The 4,357-nt window shown below is 55.5% G+C and overlaps 1 long non-coding RNA gene across 1 annotated transcript; it reads right to left on the bottom strand.

Moving 5' to 3' along the window:
- Positions 1-2,406: 2,406 nt before the first annotated feature.
- On the bottom strand, positions 2,407-3,375 carry LOC129325297 (uncharacterized). The gene is made up of 3 exons (XR_008596590.1): positions 3,207-3,375; positions 2,820-2,871; positions 2,407-2,451 (listed from the first exon to the last, which is right to left on the bottom strand). It is a non-coding gene; the product is annotated as an uncharacterized LOC129325297 (long non-coding RNA).
- Between the last annotated feature and the right edge of the window lie 982 nt (positions 3,376-4,357).

Genomic DNA, 4,357 nt, shown 5'->3' with positions numbered 1-4,357 from the left:
ATCTCTAAGACTTATAAAGTGTTGTTAAAATGGTACACAGAAGATGAGACAGTTAAAGTGCAAATGGTGAAGTGGGCTATAAACTTTAATAAAGAAATAACAATGGAGGCGTGGGAATACTTGTGGAAAAATACATTGAAGATCACGCCATGCACTAATATTAAAGAGAACGTCTACAAAATGATTTATCGCTGGTATTTGACACCAAAGAAAATTGCGTTAGGGAACTTAAACATGTCTAATAAATGCTGGAAATGTAAAAAGCATGAAGGATCTTTGTACCACATGTGGTGGACCTGTGAGGTAGCTAGGCAGTACTGGGGGGGAAATAATAAGAGTGATAAGTGAGATTTTACAATTTCAAGTTAATAAGAACCCAGAACTCCTGCTACTTAACTTGGGAATGGAGGATATTCCAGCACAATACAGGACATTGTTATTTTACATGACAGCAGCGGCTAGACTTTTGTATGCGCAAAAGTGGAAAGTACAAGAAGTGCCAACTATCGAGGACTGGATTTATAAATTGCTGTACATGGCGGAAATGGACAAAATGACAAGGAAACTAAGTGCGCAATCCTATGGCCGGCCCCAACGCTGGTGCAGCTGCACATGCGGTGTGGCGGCGGCGCCGGGCCGGATCCTGTGCCAGCAAACTGGCCACAGCGGCGCCAGCAGCAGCGCAGAGATGCAAATTGGTAGAACCAGAAAGTGTTGTGGGCAGGTCTGATGCACGGCCGCCGCCGGGCGCAGCCAAAGGGCGCTGTTCCTGACAAGCGGCAGGAGGAGGGGCCAGGATAGGCGCAGCCAACGGGCAGCACGCGATCCCGGCCAGGCCCCAGAGCAGCAGGCAAATCACGCCCATGCCGGCAGACCACCCTGGCTCGTGCGTTGGGTGGGGCTCGCAGTCAGGAAGGAGAGGGGTGGGCATGGTCTGAGGAGCCTCTCCCTCGTTTGCCCAATGCAGCGCCAAGTCCGTGGCAGCTGCGTCCAGAGAGGTTGGCATGGGACTGCCAGGCGCCCTGCCATGAGGAATCCAGGGCAGCAGCCAGTCCCGGGAGTAGGGAACAGCCACCAAGTCACGCCGAAGGGGAGGGTTGGCCTGAGGCCGCCACCAAGAGGCAGACACAGCGGGCCTGCCCCAGTCCCCGTCCCAAGGCAAAGACCACAGACACCCGTTGCACAGAAATCAGTCTTTATTATTATACCATCCCACCTCCCCCAGCAGACTTGAGGAAGGGGAGGCATGTAGGAGAGGCAGGGTGTCGAGGGCTGGGCAGAGCCCATTTGGAAGGACAGGCAGCCAGGGGCCCGTCGACGGCCCGGGCGCTGCCTCGCCAGCCCCCTCCCCGCTCGCTCCCTGTGCCGTCCAGCGCCTGTGCGAGTGCATGGTCAGAAGCAGCCTTCCCGGCTGTGGCAACCAGGTCACGCGGCCAAGCCCCGCTTCGCTGTCCCCGCCCCCCCCAGGACCCTTCCCCCTTGTCTCCAGCAGCTGTATAACACCTTTGTCTGCGGCCCCGCCTGTCCAGCAGAACACCCCACCCCCCGGAACGTGGCAGCGGGGCTCACCGGCGAGGCCGGTGGCCAGACCCCCTTGGCCGTCCACGGGCCCAGCCTCTTGCATGCAACTGGGCCCGAGGGAGGGGCGCCTCTGGGGCAGGTGGAGCTGCTGCAGCGGGCGGGGCCGGCGGGTCCAGGATGGTGACGAGCTGCCCAAGCAGGGCTTCGGCACAGGCTTGAGAGGCGCGGAGCCCCTCTCCCACCTCCAGTACCGCGGCCATGAACTCCCGCCCGCACTTGTTCGCCTCCTCCCATGCGGCATGCACCTCTAGCCACTCCCTCCTCCGGCGCGTGGAACCTCCTGCCCAGAATATGGCATCCGCCTGCCTCTACCCTAGTTTCTTTGCTGATGGGGAGATTTGGGAGAGTGGACCGTTTCCCCTGCCATCTCCCGCCCCCCCTGCAGCAGCACCCCTGGCAACCCTCTCCCTGGCTTATTATCAGGTGCCAGCTGCTCGCCCTACCAGGGACTGATCGCCCTCGATGGCTCCCCCCTCCTCGCTGACATGCCCTGCCCCAACCCTCTACCTGACGTTACTGTGAGGGGAGGGGGGGCGGGGAGGCAGAACGGGGTCTGTCAGATACTTTTGTGGCGATGTGGAGGTGGAGATATGTGACAGGAGTGTTGGGGGAGGAGCAGAGGACGAAGTCAGACTCGCAGAAACAGAAGGCAGTTGTTTGACAACTTGTTTTATTGCACTGGAACAAGTGGGCTTGTTTTTAGGCTAGCAAGGGAGCTGGGGAATTCTTCACAGCCCTCCTTCCCGCTTGGCGGGGCGGGGCTGGGATGCAGGCCACGGCGCGAAAGTGCTTCCTGGGCTGCAGCCAACCCTCCGTCAGAGACGTTTGGGGAGGGCGGGACGCGGGGGAGCAGCCCTGCCCTGGACGTGCCTGTGGGGGGAAAAGACACGTGTGGGCTTTGCCTCGTTCCACTGGCGAGGCAAGCCCCACACTCCGCCATCCGGGAGGATGCATATAGTCGACGCCAGCAGCGACCAGCTGATGCATGACGGTCCGGCGAGGATGCGCTCAGCCTTGGCAAGCCTTTACCTTTAAGGGAGGGAATGAGCTGGTCATAACAAACACCTGGTCGCATGTGGTTTTCGGGGCGCCTGCCTCTGAGGCGGCCGGGGCGGCCATGGTTGCCCCCCACCCCTGCTAGGCCTCACCCAAAGCAGCAAGTGAGCGGGTGGGTTCAGGTGAATGGGCGGTTTGCACTAATCTGCGGAACAGCCCCCCCTCCCCTACCTCCTCCTCACCTGTCAGCGCTCTGTCGGTCATCACCAGGCGGGAGCGCCAGAGTCAGGGCACCTGCAAGGAAACAGGAGAGGCTGCAGTTAATTTGCCAAGCGTCATTCCCTTCTGCCTCGGAAGGGTTAATTTGTTTGTGCCTAGTTAGAAGCAACGAGCTTGCATGAGTCCAGTTAGATGTTGAGTCATTCTTTCTGTCAGGGTAGAAAGGGAGTTAGGCAGACATTTGCACTTCTTCCCTTTTACGGGAAGTTCCTCCACTTTTTCGCAAAGTCCCCCGAGTGCATTCTGTGCCTGCCACCGTGAATGCCCTCACCCCCCTTCGGTGTTGAAAGGGGCAATGCCACGCAGCACACGGACAGAGGGGCAGAGCCTCCGGCCAAGTGCACACTTACCTGGGGTTTGGGCGGCGCTGGCCGGATGTTTTGTAGGGCACGTTCGCAGATGATTGGGTGCAGAGAGGGGGGCTCGTCCATTCCGGGCGCGCATGCTGATTGGTCCCCGGGATAGTTCTCATCCTATGCTCCTTCAGGCCATGGGGGCGGGGCGGGGCGCTCAGAGAGAGGGTCGTTTTTTTGCCATTCCATGGGCGCCTATGGGCTACGCCTTCTTTTTCCGTGGCGTAGCTTTTTTGCACCGCTGTGGGCGTTCCCGCTTCTGGAGGGGCTTAGGGAGCGGACTAACTCCGGCCCCACCCTCCCCCCACGCCGGCGCAGGGCTCTACGCCACTCCTACGCCACTGCCCGGGCGCCTGAGGCTTGCGCCAGTGCAAGCCCGCCGGCGGGCCAGCGCCACGTCCCAGCGCGGGCGGAGGGCGACTTACGCGGGCGTAAAGCCCAGATACGCGGTCGCAAGCCTTAGTTCGGTTCCTATTCACTTTCCCCGCCCTTCTTAGGATTGGGCTGAAAGAGACCTTGATCCAGGACAGTTCAATATGGATTGGGAAAAGTTGAAGCAATATTTGGTGAAAAAATGGGAGGTGGGAGGAGAACTGTGGCAGTTTGAAAATTACTGAAATACAACAAAAGAAGAGGGAAGTGACTTTACCGAGGGGAGGAGAGTTAAATGAGAAATTCTAAGCAAATATTTTATTTGACTACTATATATAGTGTTAAGTAATAGAGGTGTTATTATAAGAATTATAAGGACAGAAACTAACTAATTTTATTCTTGGCAGATAATTGTATAATGGAGAAATTATATAACTAAAATAGAATGAATATGACAGAAGGAAGTAAAGAGCAACATATAGAGCACAAGTTAAATTGATTGACTTATAGTGAATGTATGCAATGCTTATAGAAGTACTTAAAGTTATGTAGAATAAGGGACAATTGTTTGTCCCATATTGATGAGACAAGAATGAATAAGATAGAATATAGAGTACCAAAATTAGACAAATGATTGTTATTATTAAAGAATATATGCCAGGAAGGTAATATTTAGTTGATAAGTTAAGTGGGAAAGGGAAGAGAGATAGCATTGTGTTATAATAGAGAAGCTTAGAAGAGAGTGAAAGTATATGTTTAATAGAATAAAACAAGTT

This window comes from Eublepharis macularius, chromosome 2 (assembly GCF_028583425.1).
Source record: "Eublepharis macularius isolate TG4126 chromosome 2, MPM_Emac_v1.0, whole genome shotgun sequence".
NCBI lineage: Eukaryota > Metazoa > Chordata > Lepidosauria > Squamata > Eublepharidae > Eublepharis > Eublepharis macularius.
This window is presented reverse-complemented; position numbering and strand designations above follow the sequence as displayed.